Here is a 24,553-nt window from a genome sequence, read left to right on the forward strand (position 1 = left end):
GACTGAACGTATGTTCCAGGGTGCCTTTAGATCCGCTGTGCACGTTCACGTTTGTGTTCCACCTACAGAACAAGGCGCGTTCCCGTCTGGATTAGGACTAGAGAAATAGTGCATCATGTGTGCCTGTCAAACGTAAATACACACATTATGACAAATTATTTCTAAGATTTTGTAGTCCTACACTGCGTGTATGTGAGTGCCTCTGCCAAGAGATCTGGACATGTTTTACACAGAAGTTAATGAATGCACTTGCCCTGTGGGTGGTTCAAGACCCGAACAGGCTGTTCTTCCTCAGTCTACTCAAAGCCTTAACACCGTCCTACTCTGCATTCCTTATGGAACCCCTGTTGTGAGGCCAACAGAGTGACAGAATTTGGAAAGGCATACCGTCCACCATGTCATTTCCCAGGCCGGTAATATAACACGCCTCTCGCATGAATGGGCAGTTTTGTTCCCCCTGCCCTGTCCCAGAGAGAACAAGAGAGAAGAGAGAGAGACCTTTGCTCAGGCTCTCAGACCCATTCGCAGCCATGGCCGGGTGTTCAGAGAAAGAGCCCATCGCCTTAGCGAGACCCGATGACCTGCAACAGTTTATGCCACCAGTAAGCAGCCTATATCATATATCTTTGCTTGTAAAGTGCGCCAGATAGACTACTCTCAGAAAACTTTGTTTGGACATTCCACAAAGACACCTGCTCATTCTGAGGGAGGTGTTGTGGTTGAACTGAACTTTTATAAGCGCAACTCATTATAAACACTTTATGAACTTTGTGTAGGTGGCATTCATGTGTAAATGGTTCATGTGTTCACCGCAGGCATACACTGCTGTGGCCGTTAAACCGGCTGCCACCAGCCGCCTGCTGACGACCCGGGATTGTGGTCCTTATCGCCGAGGCAATTCTGCTGCTGTTCGGGGCTATCGGAGCGTTTTACTTCTGGAACAACAACAACAACCATGTAAGCATTTAAACATTAGTCCCTCTGACGATAGCGAGTTCAAGAAACACTGGGCCTTGAACCAGCCAGCGACTCTTGTTTTTCAAGAGTCAAGAGAAGCTGAATAGAAGCCGTGTATGTTCTGAGACTGAGGGTCCTGCTGATGTACCGGGGTCGAGAGGTGTGAGCGCAGTAGGCCCTTGCTACTTTTCAATGCGTTTAAATGTGTAGGCTTTGGGTGCAGGGTAGTGTCTGTCTGTGCCTGTTTGTCTTGCTGTTTCTAGGATGTGGATGGGGGAATGTAAACAAAACACCCATTATGAACCTCCCCACTAGCCATATATAGAATCTACACCCCCCTTCTCTCTCACACACAGTAAACGAAAACTGAAACTAAAATAAAAACTAAAATTGGAAACCCACTTTTAAAACTGAAACTAAAATAAAAACTAAAATTGGAAACCCACGTTTAAAACTGAAACTGAAATAAAAACTAAAATTGGAAACCCACTTTTAAAACTGAAACTAAAATAAAAACTAAAATTGGAAACCCACTTTTAAAACTGAAACTAAAATAAAAACTAAAATTGGAAACCCACTTTTAAAACTGAAACTAAAATAAAAACTAAAATTGGAAACCCACTTTTAAAACTGAAACTAAAATAAAAACTAAAATTGGAAACCCACTTTTAAAACTGAAACTAAAATAAAAACTAAAATTGGAAACCCACTTTTAAAACTGAAACTAAAATAAAAACTAAAATTGGAAACCCACTTTTAAAACTGAAACTAAAATAAAAACTAAAATTGGAAACCCACTTTTAAAACTGAAACTAAAATAAAAACTAAAATTGGAAACCCACTTTTAAAACTGAAACTAAAATAAAAACTAAAATTGGAAACCCACTTTTAAAACTGAAACTAAAATAAAAACTAAAATTGGAAACCCACTTTTAAAACTGAAACTAAAATAAAAACTAAAATTGGAAACCCACTTTTAAAACTGAAACTAAAATAAAAACTAAAATTGGAAACCCACTTTTAAAACTGAAACTAAAATAAAAACTAAAATTGGAAACCCACTTTTAAAACTGAAACTAAAATAAAAACTAAAATTGGAAACCCACTTTTAAAACTGAAACTAAAATAAAAACTAAAATTGGAAACCCACTTTTAAAACTGAAACTAAAATAAAAACTAAAATTGGAAACCCACTTTTAAAACTGAAACTAAAATAAAAATGAAAATATTACAAAAACTAAAACTATACTGAAATGACTTTCTTTGACTTTCTCTATGGATTTACTTTCTCTATGGATTTACTTTCTCTATGGATTTACTTTCTCTATGGATTTACTTTCTCTATGGATTTACTTTCTCTATGGATTTACTTTCTCTATGGATTTACTTTCTCTATGGATTTCACATGACTGGGCAGGGGTGCAGTCATGGGTGGGCCCACAGGGGAGCCAGGCTCAGCCAATCAGACAGATTTTTCCACACAAAAGGGCTTTATTACAGACAGAAATACCCACGCCCCCCACAAACCCCCTCAGACGATCCCGCAGGTGAAGAAGTCGGATGTGGAGATCACTTAATGCCAAATTCTCTAAAATGACGTTGGAGGCAGCTTATGGTAGAGAAATGAACATTGAATTCTCTGGCAACAGCTCTGGTGGACATTCCTGCAGTCAGCATGCCAACTGCACGTTCCCTCAAGACATCTGTGGCATTGTGTTGTGTTACAAAACTACACGTTTTAAAGTGACCTTTTATTGTCCCCAGCACTAGGTGCAACTTTGTAATGATCATGTTGTTTAATCAGTTCCTTGATGTGTCACACCTGTCAGGTGTGTGGATTTATTGGCAAAGTAGAAATGCTCACTAACAGGGTTGTAAACAGATTTGTGCAGATAAACAGATAAGCTTTTTGTGCATATGGAACATTTCCGTTTTTTATTTATTTCAGCTCATGAACTATGGGACCAACAACTCACATGTTGAGTTTATATATTTTTTGTTCAGTGTAAAATAAAATAAATGATCAGTTATGTTTAGTTTGAGTTTTGTTCTTCTAAACTTCCAAAATCAAATGGGGTTTTCAAGCTGGTTTTTGAATGAGGTTTTCAAGCTGGTTTTTGAATGGGGTTTTCAAGCTGGTTTTTGAATGGGGTTTTCAAGCTGGTTTTTGAATGGGGTTTTCAAGCTGGTTTTTGAATGGGGTTTTCAAGCTGGTTTTTGAATGGGGTTTTCGAGCTTCTGAATCTGACAGCTAAATGCTGCCAGTAGATGCCAATGTTTCACATAGGCTTAGCTTGTGCATCGCTATCCCTAGCTATCACTACCTAACAGGGAAGAAATCCGAGGGCGAGCACGGAGTGTGACTGGGCCAAGCTAAAACAACTTCTGAAGTTGCAGGAGCCGTTCGCATGCCACACTGATCAACTTCAGACTGACAGCTAGTTGCTGTCTGATGTGGTGACGTGCCTTCTAAACCTTGGGGCACCCAGTTTCGGTCAACTACTGTTGCAAAACAGAACATCTTGTTTGGTTGAACAGAAACACACAAGCAGCATGGCTGTGAACTGAGTTGTGAAGACTTGTTGTATTGCTTCTGTTTTTGCTGTTGTTGTAGCTGTTTTTATTAACCCTATTGGAAGGGGTTACATGTGATACATGTTTAATATTACAAAACATAACATGTCAAATGTGCCATGACTTCATTTGTTTTTTCCCCTCTGTTTCAGTGAGATAAAGGTAAAGGTACTTGATTATTCTACTATTCAAGTTTCAAAAAAGCATTAGATTTGTGTAAACATGGGCAAGACAGTTTCCTTCCATCATAATTCTTGCACCAGACTAGACTTAAACCTAACCAAATAAATCCATGTCCTGGCCATGAAGTTGTACGGAGTCCTCTACTGGCCAAAAGCCTGTTAGCATGGGCAGCGCCATTGAGGATTTTTACCGTTTTGATTTAGACAACTGGGCGGGACTTCCAACTTCATTGACTGATCCCTCCAGATGACCCTGTTGGCATGACCTGATGACCCGGTTGGAATCGTGACATCAGGATGGATCAGCCAATTAATTTTACTTCAAAAGAAGAAAATTGACTATTTCAAGATGGAGAGGGCCTCAATGGCACTGTGCATGCTCTCACAGAGGATTGGCAGCCGTTTTACAGGCTCCTGACCAATTGTCCTATTTTGGGTATTTATTTTGCACTGCTCTTAACTTTTTTTTAACATAATGTTTCCGCTGTCGTTTCCTATGACCGAAAACAGCTTCTGGACATCAGAACAGCTATCACTAACCTCAATTTGGACGAGGACTTCTACTTCAATGATTCGGAAGTGAAAGAAGCCCTACTCTCCGACACTCAAAGAAGGCAAAGACGGTGCTATAGAGGTCGGCGCGAGGGCACAGTGATGAGCCTACAGTCGGAGAATTACTAAATCGCCTCTACCCTCTGTTCTATTGACGTGCACAATCGTTGGAGAATAAACTGGATGAGCTCCATTCGAGACTATCCCATCAATGAGACATTACAAACTATAATTCACTACGCTTCTCAGAGACATGGCTGAAAAAGGACATGGATAATATACATCTAGCTGGTTTTTCTATTCATCGGCAGGACAGAACGGCAGAGTCCGGTAAGATCAGGGGGGTGGTGTGTGTCAGCTGGTGCACTATCTCTAATATTAAGGGGGTCTCAAGGTTCTGCTCACCTAAGTGATAAGCTGTAGACCATATTATTTACCAAGAGAGTTTTCATCTGTATTTTTCGCAGCTGTCTATTTACCACCACAAACCGCTGCTGGCAGTAAGACCGCACTAAATGAGCTGTATAGAGCCATAAGCAAACAAGAAAATGCTCATTCGGAGACGGAGCTCCTAGTGGCCGGTGATTTTATTGTGGGAAAACTGAAATCTGTTTTACCTCATTTCTATCACCTTATTCCACACACAGAGAGGCATACAAAGCTCTCCCCCACCCGCAATTTGGCAAATTGGACCATAACTATATCCTCCTGATTCCTTCTTACAAGCAAAAACTCAAACAGGAAGTACCAGTGACGTGCTCAGAAGTGGTCCGATGAAGCGGATACTACGCTACAGGACTATTTTGCTAGCACAGACTTGAATATGTTCCGGGATTCATCCAATGGCACATCAGTTACTGGCTTCATTAATAAGTGCATCAACAACATTGTCCCCACAGTGACCATATACCTGTATACATGTACCTATCCCAACCAGAATCCATGGATTAAAGGCAACATTCGCACTGAGCTAAAGGCTAGAGCTGCCGCTTTCATGAGCAGGACACTAATCTGGACACTAATCTTTGCCCGCTTTGAGGATAACACAGTGCCACCGACGCGACCCGTTACCAAGGACTGTGGGCTCTCCTTCTCCATGGCCAATGTGAGTAAGACGTTTAAGCGCGTTAACCCTCGCCAGGCTGCCGGCCCAGACGGCATCCCTAGCCGCGTCCTCAGAGGATGCGCAGACCAGCTGGCTGTGTGTTTACGGACACATTCAATCTCTCCCTGTCCCAGTCTGCTGTCCCCACATGCTTCAAGATGGCCACCATTTTTCCTGTACCCAAGAAAACAAAGGTAACTGAACTAAATGACTATCGCCCCGTAGCACTTCAGTATCACTTCTGTCATCATGAAGTGCTTTGAGAGACTAGTGAAGGATCATATCACCTCCAGCTTACCTGTCGCCCTAGACCCACTTCAATTTTCTTAACGCCCCAATAGATCCACAGATGATGCAATCCCATCACCCTGCACACTGTCCTATCCCATCTAGACAAGAGGAGGAATAAGAGTAATAATGCTGTTCATTGACTAGGTCTCAGCATTCAACACCATAGTACCCTCCAAGCCTATCATTAAGCTCGAGGCCCTGGGACTGAACCCCGCCCCGTGCAACTGGGTCTTGGACTTCCTGACAGGCCGCCCCCAGGTGGTGAAGGTAGGAAACAACACCTTTGATCATCCTCAACACTGGAGCCTCTCAAGGGTGTGTGCTCAGTCCCCTCCTGTACACCTACAGCACCCGATGTCACAGGAAGGCCAAAAAGATCATTAAGGACAACAACCACCCAAGCCACTGCCTGTTAACCCCGCTATAATCCAAAAGGCGAGGTCAGAGCCCAGCATCAAAGCTGGGACAGATAGACTGAAAAAACACTCTTGTCTCAGACTGTTAAATAGCCAACACTAGTACATAGAGGCTGCCTACATAGACATGAAATCATTGGCCACTTTAATAAATGGAACACTAGTCACTTTAATAATGTCTATTACCCATCTCATATGTATATACTGTATCATATACTATTCTACTGTATCTTATTCTGGGCTGCTCTGACATTGCTCGTCCATGTATTTATATATTCTTAATTCCATTTCTTTACTTAGATTTGTGTGTTTTGGGTATATGTTGTGTAGTTGTTATACAGTATATCACTTGTTAGATATTACAGCACTGCCAGAGCTAGAAGCATAAGCATTTCGCTACACCTGCAATAACATCTGCTAAAAATGTGTATTTGACCAATACAATTTGATTTGATTTGAAATGCCTTCTATGCTTGCTTCGAGGCAAGCAACACTAAACCATGCGTGAGAGCTCCAGCTGTTCGGAATGACTGTGTGATTACTCTCTCCTTAGCCTATCAGAGTGAGACTTTTAGGCAGCTTAACATTCACAAGGCTGCAGACCCAAATGGATTACCAGGACACGTACTCAGAGCATGCGCTGACCAGCTGGCAAGTGTCTTCACTGACATTTTCAACCTCTCTCTGACCCAGTCTGTAACATCTACATGTTTCAAGCAAACCACCATAGTTCAAACCACCAAGGTGACCTGTCTAAATGACTACCGACCCGTAGAACTCACATCTGTAGCCATGAAATGCTTTGAAAGGCTGGTCAAGGCTCACATCAACACCATCATCCCAAAAATCCTGGACCCACTCCAATTTGCATACCACCCCAACAGATCCACAGATGATGCAATCTCTATTGCACTCTACACTGTCCTTTCCCACCTGGACAAAAGGAACAGCTACTGTTTATGAGAATGCTGTTCATTGACTACAGCTCAGCGTTCAACACCATAGTGCTTTCCAAGCTCATCACTAAGCTAAGGACCCTGGGACTGAACACCTCCCTGGACTTCCTGACGGGCCACCCCCAGGTGGTGAGGGTAGGCTGCAACACATCCGCCACGCTGAACACGGGGGTTTGCCGCGCATGACTCCAACACCATCAATAAGTGTGCCGACGACACAACGGTGGTATGCCTGATCACTGACAATGATGAGACAGCCTATAGGGAGGAGATCAGAGTCCTGGCATTGTAGTGCCAGGACAACAACCTCTGCCTCAACGTGTGCAAAACAAAAGAGCTTATTGTGGACTACAGGAAATGGAGGGTCGAACATGCCCCTTTCATTTTGACGAGGCTGTAGTGGATCGGGTCGAAAGCTTCACGTTCCTCAGTGTCCACATCACTAAAGACCTATCATGGTCCGAACACACCAACTCAATTGTGAAGAGGTCATTACAACCCCTCTTCACCCTCAGTAGGCTGAAAATATTTGGCATGGGCCCTCAGATCCTCAAAACGATATATAGCTGATCCATTTAGAGACTCTTGACTGGCTGCATCACTGCTTGGTATGGCAACTACTCTGCATGCGACCGCAAAGCGCTACAGAGAGTAGTGCGTACGGCCCGTATCATCACTGGCGGTACCAGAGCGCCAAGTCTGGGACCAAAAGGCACCTGAACAGCTTCTACCCCCAAGCACACACACTACATACACTCACACGCACAAAATACACACACACATGCATATTGACGCCACACGCACACTCACACAGACACAATTTCACACTTCACTTACGCTGCTGCTACTCTAGGGTTGAATGGCGGGAACCCGGTTATCGAGATTTACAGGGATTTACCACCCAAAACCTCCCCCTTAATTAAGTAACTGCGAGAAACCGGTAAATTACAATAAATGATTTTTTGAACAGCATGGAGTGAAATGGAACTGGTAAATTATATGTGATGTCTAAATCTGGTTTCTCTACGGCCTCTGCATGTTGAATCAACGCTCAGCATGGGGACAGACAGCCCATCTCAGTATGGAGCGCAGTTCACAATGTATTGTAAACCTATCATTTCATCATGGTAACTTTTCGTGTGACAGGTAGGCTTGCATTTGCTGAAGCATTGTCTATGCTACAGTAATACAAAGACCGAATTTACCCATCTCCATCTGGCTTTCAGGGCTCACCTTGTTTTTTTTATTATAAAGATTTTTACATTTATTTCAGAGTCAGAGTTTTACAATCAAATATCGTTGTTTTAAATCAGTGAACACGTAAGCACTCTCTCGCATTCTTTCTCTCTCTCCATCAACTACATTCAAATTGATTCCAAAATAGATAATCCTGTTCTAGATTGATATATACATGTCATAGCCTACGTCTTCCAAGAAATATATTCCATGCAGTATTAGCCTTATGTTTAGCTAATTAATGATGGGTGATGCATAATAAGCTTCTAACTTATAACCTCTGTCTCTTGGGAATACGCACCTCCGCTGACCTCTCTCCTTAAACAATGCTCTGTAGCTCTTGGAGTCCCAGGCAGGAAAAGCTAGACTAGAATAGCTTGTTAGACATCATTTTTTTCAGCATTTCTTATACCAATAGATTATTTGAAGAGGGATGCAAGCTCTTGTTACCTGAAAGTTAAATACAGCAGCCAATAGAACTCACGGGTAGTTTGAAAGAAGAGCGAACATGCGATGGCGGTAGGAAATAGAGCCCCACATTGGAGGTGTCATAATAACTATAAAACCTTTTGTTTTATTGTGGAGACATACAAACTATGAAATAACACATATGGAATCATGTAGTAACCAAAAAAGTGTTAAACAAATCATAATATATTTTTTATTTGAAATTCTTCAAAGTAGCCACCCTTTGCCTTCATGACAGCTTTGCACACTCTTGGCATTCTCTTAACCAGCTTCACCTGGAATGCTTTTCCAGCAGTCTTGAAGGAGTTCCCACATATACTGAGAACTTGTTGGCTGCTTTTCCTTCACTCTGCGGTCCAACTACAGGCCCAAAACACATACATGCCTCCTAGTCTCCCACGCCTAGGCTACCTTCTATCCCTAACAGTAAATAATATAAAAATGAAATACAAAGATTTTTATCAAGCTGAAACTAAATAAAAAATAATAAATCAAGTCTAAAAACTAACTTGAACTAAACTAGATGCTAAAAACGGATAGAAAACCCACCCAATTAAATCTCAAAACAATGGTCACCTCGTACAACCTCGCACAAAACTATGATTCCTTCTCCATCCATGTGTGTGTGTGTGTGTGTGTGTGTGTGTGTGTGTGTGTGTGTGTGTGTGTGTGTGTGTGTGTGTGTGTGTGTGTGTGTGTGCGTGTGTGTGTGGCAGTTCAACAACGTCCACTACAGCATGAGTATTAAAGGTAAGGTGGAGGAGGGCTCTGTGGAGATTGATGGTACCAACAACATAGAGGGATTCCCCCCGGCAGCGGAAATGGTGAGGCGGTGGAGGTCCACGACTTCCAGGTTGCAAGTTTGAAAGAACAACAGCAATGACAACGACAACAAAACATTCTAATTACAATGGTACATTAAAGTAATTATGTAACATGTTGGATGCACATTTCTCATTCAATTTTAAATGCTTTTGTTATAATCCATTTGCTCTCTTCAATCTCTCTATCTCCAGGGTATAACTGGTGTCCGTTTAGCTGGAGGAGAGAAGTGTTACATTAAGACCCAGGTCAAAGCTCACCTGCCTGATGTGAAAACTCTCAACAAAGACTCACTTCTGTTCGACCTGGTAGGAATGACCTCAGCTCTCCTACTGCCTCTCCCTATCCAGTCTCCCTCTCCCTCTGTCCAGAGGCGTAACACAGTTTCTCTGGGGCCCCTGGCAAGGTCGCCGTTTGTTTTAGCTAATGTTTATTGGTAAGCCTATTTGGTCGTCATTTTCTCAGGTTAAGCCTAACATTTCACGAAGCTATACACGGTATCACAATGCTGACATTTCACGAAGCTATACACGGTATCACAATGCTGACATTTCACGAAGGTATACACGGTATCACAATGCTGACATTTCACGAAACTATACACGGTATCACAATGCTGACATTTCACGAATGTATACACGGTATCACAATGCTGACATTTCACAAAGCTATACACGGTATCACAATGCTGACATTTCACGAAGGTATACATGGTATCACAATGCTGACATTTCACGAAGCTATACACGGTATCACAATGCTGACATTTCACGAAGGTATACACGGTATCACAATGCTGACATTTCACAAAGCTATACACGGTATCACAATGCTGACATTTCACGAAGGTATACACAGTATCACAATGCTGACTGTCCACTTAGGAAGCAACACTGATTGACAATAAATTTCACATGCTGTTGTGCAAATGGAATAGACAACAGGTGGAAATTATAGACAATTAGCAAGACAACCCCAATAAAGGAGTGGTTCTGCAGGTGGGGACCACAGACCACTTCTCAGTTCCTATGCTTCCTGGCTGATGTTTTGGTCACTTTTGAATGCTGGTGGTGCTTTCACTCTAGTGGTAGCATGAGACGGAGTCTACAACCCACACAAGTGGCTCAGGTAGTGCAGCTCATCCAGGATGGCACATCAATGCGAGCTGTGGCAAGAAGGTTTGCTGTGTCTGTCAGCGTAGTGTCCAGAGCATGGAGGCGCTACCAGGAGACAGGCCAGTACATCAGGAGACGTGGAGGAGGCCATAGGAGGGCAACAACCCAGCAGCAGGGCCGCTACCTCCGCCTTTGTGCAAGGAGGAGCAGGAGGAGCACTGCCAGAGCACTGCAAAATGACCTCCAGCAGGCCACAAATGTGCATGTGTCTGCTCAAACGGTCAGAAACAGACTCCATGAGGGTGGTATGAGGGCCCGACGTCCACAGGTGGGGGTTGTGCTTACAGCCCAACACCGTGCAGGACGTTTTTCATTTGCCAGAGAACACCAAGATTGGCAAATTCGCCACTGGCGCCCTGTGCTTTTCACAGATGAAAGCAGGTTCACACTGAGCACATGTGACAGACGTGACAGTCTGGAGATGCCGTAGAGAACGTTCTGCTGCCTGCAACATCCTCCAGCATTACCGGTTTGGCGGAGGGTCAGTTATGGTGTGGGGTGGCATTTCTTTGGGGGGCCGCACAGCCCTCCATGTGCTCGCCAGAGGTAGCCTGACTGCCATTAGGTACCGAGATGAGATCCTCAGACCCCTTGTGAGACCATATGCTGGTGCGGTTGGCCCTGGGTTCCTCCTAATGCAAGACAATGCTAGACCTCATGTGGCTGGAGTGTGTCAGCAGTTCCTGCAAGAGGAAGGCATTGCTGCTATGGACTGGCCCGCCCGTTCCCCAGACCTGAATCCAATTGAGCACATCTGGGACATCATGTCTCGCTCCATCCACCAACGCCACATTGCACCACAGACTGTCCAGGAGTTGGCAGATGCTTTAGTCAAGGTCTGGGAGGAGATCCCTCAGGAGACCATCCGCCACCTCATCAGGAGCATGCCCAGGCGTTGTATGGAGGTCATACAGGCACGTGGAGGCCATACACACTACTGAGCCTCATTTTGACCTGTTTTAAGGACATGACATCAAAGTTGGATCAGCCTGTAGTGTGGTTTTCCACTTTAATTTTGAGTGTGACTCCAAATCCAGACCTCCATGGGTTGATACATTTGATTTCCATTGATAATTTGTGTGATTTTGTTGTCAGCATATTCAACTATGTAAAGAAAAAAGTATTTAATAAGAATATTTCATTCATTCAGATCTAGGATGTGTTTTTTTTAGTGTTCCCTTTATTTTTTTGAGCAGTGTATAATTCACTAATTAAAGTTCGAAATTCAAAAAATGCAGATTGTCAAATTAATTTTTGATACAACAGAATATTAATCAGCTACCAATTTTTTTTTTAATATACAGCTGAATATATATGCTACCTGAACCTGCATGACATGAGCTGTCCTCGCCTTCTCACAGCTTGGATAGAAAGTAAAACCAGTCTATTAATGTAAAAGTAAAAAATACTTTGAATCACCCCTCAAAACACTAGCTTAGTAGGGATTGTTTCATTATATTATCTTTAGCTACTGTACCAGTCCAAAGTCTGGACACACCTTCTCATTCAAAAGTTTTTCTTTATTTTTGCAACGCTCGAAGAGTGATGGGTGTGGAGTCAGGCGCAGAGAGCAGAAGATTCGAGGGGAAAATGCTTTAATGTCCAAAAACAGGAATGCGTGCAATGGGTGACGCCGAACACAGGCGTAAAACACAACCCAAGTATCACTGGTATAACCCGGACAGCGAAAACCCAACAATAATCAATACACCTCTTACATATACAGCAACATGCCCGCACAAACACAAGCGGGCTAATCGAACTTAAATAACCCCAAACAATTAGACAAAACTAGTAGACCGGCGACGACGACCGCCACCCGAACGGGAAGGCGCTCAAACACTTTCGGTGATATTCGTGACAATTTTAAACTATTTTCTACATTGTAGAATAAAAAACCCCATCTCAATTGGGTTGTGGTCAGGTGATTATGGAGGCCAGGTCATCTGACGAAGCACTCGATCACTCTCCTTCTGGGTAAAATAGCCCTTACACAGCCTGGAGGTGTTGAGTCATTGTCCTGTTGAAAAACAAATGATAGTCCCACTAACCCCAAACCAGATTGGATGGCGTATTGCTGCAGAATGCTGTGGTAGCCATGCTGATTAAGTGTGTCTTGAATTCTATCTAAATCACTGACAGTGTCACCAGCAATGCACCATCACACCTCCTCTTCCTCCTCCTCCAGGGAACCACACATGCAGAGATCATCAGTTCACCTACTCTGCATCTCGCAAAGACACAGCGGTTGGAACCAAAAATCTAATTTGAACTCATCAGACCAAAGGACAGATTTCTACCAGTTTAATGTCAATTGCTCATGTTTCTTGGCCCAAGTAAGTCTCTTCTTATTATTGGGGTCCTTTAGTAGTGGTTTCTTTGCAGCAATTTGACCACAAAGGCCTGATTCACGCCGTCTCTGAACAGTTAATGTTGAGATGTGTCTTTTACTTGAACTTTGTGAAACATTTATTTGGGCTGCAATTCCTGAGGCTGGTAATTCTAATGAACTTATCCTCTGCAGCAGAGGTAACTCTGGGTCTTCCTCTCCTGTGGCGGTCCTCATGAGAGCCAGTTTCATCATAGAGCTTGATGGTTTTTGCGACTGCACTTGAAGACACTTTAAAAGCTCTTGAAATGTTCTGTATTGACTGACCTTCATGTCTTAAAGTAATGATGGACTGTCGTTTCTCTTTGCTTATTTGAGCTGTACTTGCCATAATATGGACTTGGTCTTTTACCAAATAGGGCTATCTTCTGTATACCACCCCCACCTTGTCACATCACAACTGATTGACTCAAACACATTAAGAAGGAAAGAAATTCAACAATTAACTTTTAACGAGGCACACCTGTTAATTGAAATGCATCCCAGATGACTACCTCATGAAGCTGGTTGAGAGAATGCCAAGAGTGTACAAAGTTGTCATCAAGGCAAATGTTGGCTACTTTGAAGAGTCTCAAATATAAAATATATTTGATTTGTCCGTATGTGTTTCATATGTTATTTAAAAGTTTTGATGTCTTCACTATTATTCTACAATGTAGAAAATAGTAAAAAAAATAAAGAAAAACCCTGAAATGAGTAGGTGTGTCCAAACTGTTGACTGGTAGTGTATAATACCATCTATAGTGTCTTTAGCTGCGATTTAGGTGCTATTTATTATATTTTTATAAAAATGACACATCAAATAGCCTAACAATGAGGAAAAAAGTAGTTGCCTTGAGGATAAATTCAGCTACTATTTATTGTCTCGCTAATAGCCTACACAAATGGACTGCAATATTTAAGGAAAATTAAATGAGGCCTAAAACAAATTAAATCCAACTTGAGACTTCCTTGGTCTTCTGAAGTACTCCTTTTTTGTGTGCAAAGGTTTTCCCCACGGCCTGTAGGTCCAGGTTGCAGGCCCGACTGTTTTCTATACTGGGTATTGCCAACCCAGACAGTCTTTCCTGAGACATTGTGAATTATATGTCCATTGCGCTGCACACAATTTACATTTATTTTGAATGATGCATGCCAAGATATACCAGAGATAAGGGACTGTTGATATTCCTCAATCTCAATCGTCAATTCACCAGTAAGAACGAAAATCAAACCACTTTTTTTGTTCAAGCCCTCAGTTGTCTGCAAAATATGACAACTTGTTTGTATCTGCTGATTTATTGTCTGTCCAATATCCAGACGACCTGTCCCCAGAGCTTCCTATTCAGTTAATCTTGTTCCGTGACGTGTTGAGGCCAGCAATTAAGGAGAATGAGAAACGCAATTAAAGATATTGCAAAACTGCTTTAATATTAGCACTCCTCCCTTCTGCCTAGTTTCCCTGATGTTGCTACGGCAATCAAGCTGTTTTTACCATCCCTGTAACTGTCGGTTCTGCAAAGAGCTCGTTCTCTAAACTAAAACTCATAAAGAACTACATAAGAAGCATTAGGCTCTCCGTCTGATATGAACTTTAGAACACCTGATTAAGCTCCACTCATTGCACTGTCACCATCGTAGCCTTGATCACCACATTTATTCATGGATATCCCCCTTATACTTTCAATCAGTTTAAATGTTTATTTTTCAAGGCCTGAGGAACTTTTTCAGTCACATTCCTGAAGCCCAAGAAACAAACACTTATCTTCCTGGTACATATGGAAATCAAAAAAGGTATATGAATAAATGTATTTTTAGAAGGTTACTGTCAAAATGATTTATTACATGAAAAAATAGACATTGATGACAGGCACATGGGCCCGCAGATCTCATGGGTCCCTCAGCCTTGTTGGGGCTGTGGGTGTGTCCTGTACGCCAGTGCCTCTGTCTCTCTCTCACTCTAACACTTGTGTGTTACTTCACTCATCACCTTCCTGTGTGTGTCTCTGTCTGTCTAAAGGTGAAGGTATCAGGTCAAAGAAGTTCTGGGTTACCTATCTGACCACGACACACACCTATCAACTGTCAGACACGGTTAACATTGGCTGAGGGTTGGGTTGCGGGGTAGGTATAGGGACTGAGGTAATTTAAGCGATTACAGGACAGATCTAAGATGAACTGAGTGGTTGACTCTGGCTGGGTTAGCTGTGTGTGGATGTGTCTGCCGTGGCGGTGTGTGTGTGGTTAGTTGGCCTGGATGTGTTTAGCCTGAGGGCTTGTAAAGGGAAAGGAAGAGATTGTAGTAGATTGGCATCCAGACCCAAACATGAGCTCTCTCTCTGGCCTGGGGGGGCTCCTCTGCCACAAACGATACCCAAACCAGACCTGTGATCTGGCCTCAGCTGACACAAGGGACTCCCCACCCCCTATGCCCCAAGTCATGTGTTATAGCCCTGACTGTCATGTTGTCCATTTTTCTCAGAGTGAAGCCAGTTTAGGAGTATTTGATGGTGAACATATATCTATTCATGTTCCTCTACTGTATACTGGTGTTGTTTTTTCCCCTTAATGTAGCAACTTAATGAACAGCCAGAGAAGGTCATGAGCCAGTAACCCTGCAGTCAGGAGAAGCAGCCACCAGCTCACATACAAGGAGGCTTTAAAGTCCTGTTAGCTGTCAGATTATCAGAGAGCTAGTGGCAGAATGGGGAGGTGGACTGTGAGCTGTGGAGCCTCACACACTAGTGCTGAAAGATTGGTGCTTTTTGAGGTCTGTTCGGTTTGATTATTTTTTAAATAATCAGTTTTCAATTTTGCTTTCGATTTTTTTTTTAAACCACTTAATGTACTAGTCATTATTTGGGTTGAATGCTGTAACATAGAATAAAACCCATTAGTGAATGTCTCATGTGTCACGGCAGATTTCCTCCTCTGAAGAGGTGAAACAAGGATCGGACCGATATGCAGCGTGGTAGGTGTCCATGGTTTTTAATAAGAGAATCTGAACACAAATACAAAATAATAAAGTGAACTGGCAACGAAACAGTCCCGTGTGGAACAAACACAGGAAACAATCACCCACAAAATACCCAAAGAACATAGCTGCCTAAATATGGTTCCCAATCAGAGACAACGATAAACACCTGCCTCTGAGAACCAATCCAGGCAACCATAGACTTATATAAACACAACCCCATAAATCCATAAAAACCCCTAGACAGTACAAACACCCTAGATGAGACAAAAACCATACATCACCCATGTCACACCCTGGCCTAACCAAACTAAAGAAAACAAAGATGACTAAGGCCAGGGCGTGACACACGGCTGTCGTGGGAAGAAGGTGAGGACCAAGGTGCAGCATAGTAAGCGTACATTTTCTTTTGATTAAAAATGACGCCAACCAAACCGAACCGAACCAAACCAAACCAAACCAAACCAAACCGTGAGCCTTGGCGCTATGTGCCCTGAACAAAGTCAACTTCACACAAAACAGGTGGGGGAAAAGGGTACCTAAGTATGGTTCTCAATCAGAGACAACGATAGACAGCTGTCCCTGATTGAGAACCATACCCGGCCAAGACATAGAAATACAAAACATAGAAAAAAGGACATAGAATGCCCACCCTAGTCACACCCTGGCCTAACCAAAATAGAGAATAAAAAGCCTCTCTATGGCCAGGGCGTGACACCATGATGGTAGTGACTGCCCATTACTGCTTATCTCTTATTAGCCATCATTTATTCACATTACTTTAATAAAATAGTTCAGTTGTTGTGTATTTTACTTTTGTTTTATTTGATTACTTTATTAATTAATTCCACGTCATCTTCTCATCTCTCTGTCTGACAAAATCACCATTTAGGTAGATCTTCAAAGTAAATAAGGCATACCTTTATGACTGCTGAATATAACTATCGATCACTTAGATAATGTATTTTCAGGTAGAAATACCTCGCCAAGCAACTGCTCTCTATCCCTCTCCGATCCTGCAGTCTCTTTTACATAGCAGGTGTAAAAGAAACACAGACCGGACAAGTAGGCGCGCAATGGATTATGGTCATTGTAGTTAATTACCATGTGTTCTGCACTAAAATATGTAGAATATTGTCCTGTTGGAAACTACAACTCCCTACTACTTCGCACAGTTAGGGCTTGAACTTATTTATCTCTAGAGAAACGGCTGCAATGTGCGTAATGAGCTCATGGAAAAAAACTGAATTCAAATAATTTAACCTAAGTCATTAGTTGTTTAAAAAGTGGAAAATATACATTTCAGTGAATCGCTCAGCACTATACACACACGTGCACACACACACACACACACACTAGCACATGCCTCTCAGAGAGAAGGATTGCTTTTACTTGTGAGTCATGTTTTCACACTCTCACTCTCTGGCCAAACTGGGACGAGTTGGGTTGGATCAACACACTGATCTTAACAACATCTGAACAAGCCTGTCAAGCTGTCACAGTGCTGCAAGTTGTAATTGTGTGTGTTTCTATGTGTGTGGGTGTGTGTGTGTGTGTGTGTAAGCTATCTCTGTGCCGAAATGAGGCTGTCTGATTATTTAAATCAGTTAGCGCTGCATATGCACCATGTACACATCATTAAACATCATGCAGGGCTGTTCTCTCACAAACACGCACATACACACAGTACCTTACTCTCTGCCTTGTAAACAGCCATTTATTTATTCTGCTGTGTGCCAAACTGTGTGTGTGTTCGGCTCAGATAGGGAGATGTGGTTATAATAGTAGCTGCAGGCTGGTCATCTGCTGTAATTTAGAGTGATGAGAAATATGGGTCAGATAAACTCTTATCAGTCTCGCAGGGGTGACACACACACACACACACACTGGGTCAGATAAACTCTTATCGGTCCTGCAGTGGAGGACCCTTGCTGTTGTTTGTCCCCCAAGCTAATAATTTAAAATGAAAAAATAATCTGTTGGGTTAGATGATAACATTCCCCTGACTATCTATTACCTGTTTAGTAACTAGCAACACATGTTTATTACTCTAATAATACAATGTTATTACCATGTTTTAGTGTTAGCTGTGTGTCTGTGTCTGTCTGTGTGTGTGTGTTTTTGATCTAAAAATCAGATGATATACTTTTTAATATGTAGGTCATGTTTTTCTGTCAGCTTGTAGACTTGATGTGAATGTCTCCTGACTTTGTTTGAGCACCTAAATACTGGAGAGAACCTAAATGTTTTTTCATCAACAGAAGAGCTACTGAGTCATTACACGAGATGAGTGCCTTTGCTTTCCTTTGATATTTTAAGTAGAAACTGTGCACCAACATTGAATATCAAAAGCCTGCAATATTAAATGAAGTTGCCTTTGGAGAATTCAATAAATCAGAATTTTAATATAATAATAATTTATTAAATGTCTAAATCACGTTTGATAACAATTTGAAAGCTCTTCAAAAGCAAAAAACAAACAAGCAATACATGATGAGTTCACTAGCCATAGTTAGGTCAACCAGTAGAGGACAAGTCTGTGTGCATCCTCCAAAGATGGGGAGGGACAGTTGGTGGCTTGATCAGAGGAAGGTGGTCAGTTAGATGGTTGATGAAGGGTATGTAGAGGGCTACTCTGGGAACCAGCCTGACTCATGTAGCTACTGGTCACCACACACAGTTATGACTAAAGGCTTGCTCCGTCACTTAGTCCCACATTTTATCCAAGTTTAAATTGTAAAGCCCTAGTTATTTTGTTGCTCTGACAAAGTTACTTCTGAAGAGTATTATTTATTTCATGTGATTAATGATTCATTTACATTTGTCCCTCATTTTAAGGTCAACCCTGTTATGTGAACTGAACTCTCATTTTAATATGGTTAAACTATTCCCCCCAAAAAACATTGACCATCTAATAGTTACATCCTAGAGTTAAAGAAGGTGAAATGTTCTACTCTTTTTGGCCATTTTCTGGTGTTTTGTGGTGGAAAACTAAGCAGGTCGAGCATAACACGTCAACCCTGTTACTTCACTCCCTGTTGCAGACAACAAGCTTCCATTCCCCGTCACAAAGGGGTTTATGACTGATTTAACAAGAAATCATTCATCCTGTTACGGTCAACCCTGTTACTTAACTCCCTGTTGCAGACAACAAGCTCCCATTCCCCGTCACAAAGGGGTTTATGACTGATTTAACAAGAAATCATTCATCCTGTTATGGTCAACCCTGTTACTTCACTCCCTGTTGCAGACAACAAGCTCCCATTCCCCATCACAAAGGGGTTTATGACTGATTTAACAAGAAATCATTCATCCTGTTACGGTCAACCCTGTTACTTCACTCCCTGTTGCAGACAACAAGCTTCCATTCCCCGTCACAAAGGGGTTTATGACTGATTTAACAAGAAATCATTCATCCTGTTACGGTCAACCCTGTTACTTAACTCCCTGTTGCAGACAACAAGCTCCCATTCCCCATCACAAAGGGGTTTATGACTGATTAAACAAGAAATCATTCATCCTGTTATGGTCAACCCTGTTACTTTATTTGCCACATATTTTTTACGTCATGAAATTGGAAAATGTGCTGTTTATTAAGTTGAAGATGTGCTCTTTATGACAGACTGTTAAAATGAGGTGAAATCAAAAATAAATTGACCAAGTTACCTTTCTCAAAAGGCACCGAATTGGTGGAACAACTGTGTTTTCTACTCAGTTCTACCTCAGGGCTTCATAAAGTTCCTAACGCAGACCATCCAATAAATCTAACATCTATCTAAAGAACACTAGGTCAGAAACTATATATTTACAAAAAGCATGAGGAATTTCCCTGTTTTAATGTACTTTGTTATTGGTTTCATTTAGAAAACATACAAAATATTTAAACAGAAAAGGGGGAATGAGAAAGAGCAAACCATATCAAAACAGACAAGGGGTCAAGAGTCAGAAAATTGCCATTAAACAGGAAAATCATTTCTGTCCAAACATAGTGTAAGTCCAGGGGCTTTCCTTAAAAGCCCGTGTCTGTCTGTCAACTTTGTATAGTCGAGAGCTACTTACAGTGGGGCAAAAAAGTATTTAGTCAGCCACCAATTGTGCAAGTTCTCCCACTTAAAAAGATGAGAGAGGCCTGTAATTTTCACCATAGGTACACTTCAACTATGAAACACAAAATGAGAAAAAAAAATCCAGAAAATCACATTGTAGGATTTTTTATGAATTTATTTGTAAATTATGGTGGAAAATAAGTATTTGGTCAATAACAAAAGTTTAATCTCAATACTTTGTTATATACCCTTTGTTGGCAATGACAGAGGTCAAATGTTTTCTGTAAGTCATTACAAGGTTTTCACACACTGTTGCTGGTATTTTGGCCCATTCCTCCATGCAGATCTCCTCTAGAGCAGTGATGTTTTGGGGCTGTTGCTGGGCAACACAGACTTTCAACTCCCTCCAAATATTTTCTATGGGGTTGAGATCTGGAGACTGGCTAGGCCACTCCAGGACCTTGAAATGCTTCTTACGAAGCCACTCCTTTCGTTGCCCGGGCGGTGTGTTTGGGATCATTGTCATGCTGAAAGATCCAGCCACGTTTCATCTTCAATGCCCTTGCTGATGGAAGGAGGTTTTCTCTCAAAATCTCACGATACATGGCCCCATTCATTCTTTCCTTTACACGGATCAGTCGTCCTGGTCCCTTTGCAGAAAAATAGCCCCAAAGAATGATGTTTCCACCCCCATGCTTCACAGTAGGTATGGTGTTCTTTGGATGCAACTCAGCATTCTTTGTCCTCCAAACACGACGAGTTGAGTTTTTACCAAAAAGTTATATTTTGGTTTCATCTGACCATATGACATTCTCCCAATCTTCTTCTGGATCATCCAAATGCTCTCTAGCAAACTTCAGACGGGCCTGGACATGTACTGGCTTAAGCAGGGGGACACGTCTGGCACTGCAGAATTTGAGTTCCTGGCGGCGTAGTGGGTCCCCCCGTGTGGTTCTGGGATTTTTGCTCACCGGTCTTGTGATAATTTTGACCCCGTGGAGTGAGATCTTGCGTGGAGCCCCAGATCGAGGGAGCTTATCAGTGGTCTTGTATGTCTTCTATTTCCTAATAATTGCTCCCACAGTTGATTTCTTCAAACCAAGCTGCTTACCTATTGCAGATTCATTCTTCCCAGCCTGGTGCAGGTCTACAATTTTGTTTCTGGTGTCCTTTTGACAGCTTTTTGGTCTTGGCCATAGTGGAGTTTGGAGTGTGACTGTTTGAGGTTGTGGACAGGTGTCTTTTATACTGATAACAAGTTCAAACAGGTGCCATTAATACAGGTAACGAGTGGAGGACAGAGGAGCCTCTTAAAGAAGAAGTTACAGGTCTGTGAGAGCCAGAAATCTTGCTTGTTTGTAGGTGACCAAATACTTATTTTACCACCATAATTTCCAAATAAATTCCTGAAAAATCCTACAATGTGATTTTCTGGATTTTTTTTCTCTAATTTTGTGTGTCATATTTAAAGTGTACCTATGATGAAAATTACAGGCCTCTCATCTTTTTAAGTGGGAGAACTTGCACAATTGGTGGCTGACTAAATACTTTTTTGCCCCACTGTATATGATTTACATTTCAATGTTTATTGTGTATTTATAACCGCCCTGTCTTTCTCTCTCCAGGATGAGGTGACCCCTGCTAAATTTGAGGAACAGTCATGGATCTGGGTGGCAGCTGACGTGCCCCTCTCTGACCCTGCCTTCCTCAGCATCAAGATCCGTGATTTGTGTGGAGACCTGCAAATCTTCTGGCTCCGTCACACCTACACCAACAGTACCCAATCAGACCCTTTAAAATGATCACAGAACAACAATAAGTTATGAAAGTAACTCCAAGCAATGCACATAGCAACATGATGCACTGGAGATATGCAAAACAGTACAATTAGTAGGTTTTTTGCAATTAGTATTAGCAATGTAGGTGTGCTGCCTTCAAAAGTGGCTCCAATAATGACCAGATGTCAAATTATGTTGTGTTGGCTTCCATAGTGTATTGACTGTCTTTGTGCTCTCCCCAGATGGGCAGAGGAAGAGGAGGGCGGCCCCTCATCAGCGTCGCCAGGTACCCGGGACAGAGGAAGTGGACCCGGAAGCAGAATTTAACCCCGAGAACCCCTACCACGCGAGTCCCCCCGACCAATCAGTCAGTATGCTGTGTTACTCGAGATTCCCATAGCAGAGCACTAACATTTGGCCTTCATTGAGTGTTTGCTGTGTCACCACTGGCATATTCGAACAGCCAGACCACATCCTCTCTCAGATATATAATGTTATGTTCACAGTTGAGTGTCTTGACAAATGGTTTCTGTCCTGGTCCCGTCTCTCTCCCAGCATGCACAGCTGTGTGAGCAGGAGCAGATGTTGGGGTCACAATGCCAGTGTGTGATTATGCGAGTGCGCCTGTCACTCAGAGCGTGTGTGTGTTTGCCTGTCACGCCGAGTCTTGTCTGCGCCTCATGAACCCCTTTAGAATACCAAACTAAAGTCCCATTGAGCCTTTCAGGAGTGTAAATTGCTCCCCTCCTGCCACTCTGTCCATGTGTAGACCCCCAGACTTCCCCTAATCCTCACCGCTCCTCCTTCTCCTTCCCCTGAGAGAAACAGACATCCACAGACACAGACTCCCACAGACACAGAACCAGACTCTGTTTGCATTTGAGATAAATCATTGAATGAGAAATATAATTCTACACAGAAACACATTAATACAGACATAAATGGGTTTAGAGAGGAGTTGGAAAATGTGGCTATTATCAGTATTTCACTCTCTCTCTCACTCCCTTTCTGTCTACCTCTATCTGCCTTTCCTCCCCATCTGTCCCTCAACATAAAGCGTGGCCTGGATGGCGATGAGGGCACCATGACCTTTGACCCCATGCTGGACCACCAGGGCGTGTGCTGTACGGAGTGCCGGAGGAGCCACACCCCGTGCCAGAGGATCTGTGAGCCCCTGGACGGGTTCCAACCCTGGCCCTACCACTACCGCGGGTGCAGGGTAGCCTGCAGAGTCATTATGCCCTGCCGTTGGTGGGTGGGACGCATCCTGGGCATCCTCTAAACACCCCTCAACCAGCCCTGGACTGGTAGGTTCCAGAGGGAAGGAGAGGCGGGTAGAGAGAGAAGAGGGTAGGTGGATTTGGGCAAGGGAGAGGGAAAAAAACGAATCTTTCAAGGATATTCAGTTTTTCATCATAAGATATGCTATAACACAGACTACAATACCATATGACATACTTTAGAAAAGAGTACTCTTTCATACCACATACCCGTGATAACAAAATCATCCTGTCTGATCTTGTCACCTTAAACGAAACATAAAGTAACATCAGTACAGCTTTTATATCAATGATATACAGTGCCTTGCGAAAGTATTCAGCCCCCTTGAACTTTGCGACCTTTTGCCACATTTCAGGCTTCAAACATAAAGATATAAAACTGTATTTTTTTGTGAAGAATCAACAACAAGTGGGACACAATCATGAAGTGGAACGACATTTATTGGATATTTCAAACTTTTTTAACAAATCAAAAACGCAACACAGCTGAACACACCATCCCCACTGTCAAACATGGTGGTGGCAGCATCATGGTTTGGGCCTGCTTTTCTTCAGCAGGGACAGGGAAGATGGTTAAAATTGATGGGAAGATGGATGGAGCCAAATACAGGACCATTCTGGAAGAAAACCTGATGGAGTCGGCAAAAGACCTGAGACTGGGACGGAGATTTGTCTTCCAACAAGACAATGATCCAAAACATAAAGCAAAATCTACAATGGAATGGTTCAAAAATAAACATATCCAGGTGTTAGAATGGCCAAGTCAAAGTCCAGACCTGAATCCAATCGAGAATCTGTGGAAAGAACTGAAAACTGCTGTTCACAAATGCTCTCCATCCAACCTCACTGAGCTCGAGCTGTTTTGCAAGGAGGAATGGGAAAAAATGTCAGTCTCTCGATGTGCAAAACTGATAGAGACATACCCCAAGCGACTTACAGCTGTAATCGCAGCAAAAGGTGGCGCTACAAAGTATTAACTTAAGGGGGCTGAATAATTTTGCACGCCCAATTTTTCAGTTTTTGATTTGTTAAAAAAAGTTTGAAATATCCAATAAATGTCGTTCCACTTCATGATTGTGTCCCACTTGTTGTTGATTCTTCACAAAAAAATACAGTTTTATATCTTTATGTTTGAAGCCTGAAATGTGGCAAAAGGTCGCAAAGTTCAAGGGGGCCGAATACTTTCGCAAGGCACTGTATAATATGATCTGTGATAGTTATGATTTGTGGGAACTTGTATGTAAAGAGCTAACACCTTTCCTTTCAGCTTTCTGATGTAAATACATGTAAGAACTATTCTGTAGGACTAGACTGTATGTCAGCTGTGCATGCCTTTAGGTATTCATCATGCTAGTGAGAAATGTTTCTGTCCT

The 24,553-nt window shown here is 42.4% G+C and overlaps 1 long non-coding RNA gene and 1 pseudogene across 3 annotated transcripts in view; one reads left to right on the top strand and one right to left on the bottom strand.

Moving 5' to 3' along the window:
• The first annotated feature begins 307 nt into the window (after window positions 1-307).
• Window positions 308-23,182, top strand: LOC110530988 (leukocyte cell-derived chemotaxin 1-like; annotated as a pseudogene).
• The window catches only part of LOC110530638 (uncharacterized), a 39,462-nt gene continuing 34,559 nt past the window's right edge, over window positions 19,651-24,553 (bottom strand). Inside the window, exons 11-12 of one of the 3 annotated variants that reach the window (XR_016482644.1) lie at window positions 23,391-23,426; window positions 19,651-21,913 (exon numbers count right to left, since the gene is read on the bottom strand). This is a non-coding gene — a long non-coding RNA (uncharacterized LOC110530638). Of the gene's footprint in view, window positions 23,205-23,390; window positions 23,427-24,553 lie in introns of all 3 variants that reach the window. The other 2 variants (XR_016482643.1, XR_016482645.1) reach the window with 2 other exon arrangements.

Source organism: Oncorhynchus mykiss, chromosome 8 (genome assembly GCF_057628025.1).
Source record: "Oncorhynchus mykiss isolate SJ-2025 chromosome 8, ASM5762802v1, whole genome shotgun sequence".
Taxonomy (NCBI): Eukaryota; Metazoa; Chordata; class Actinopteri; order Salmoniformes; family Salmonidae; genus Oncorhynchus; species Oncorhynchus mykiss.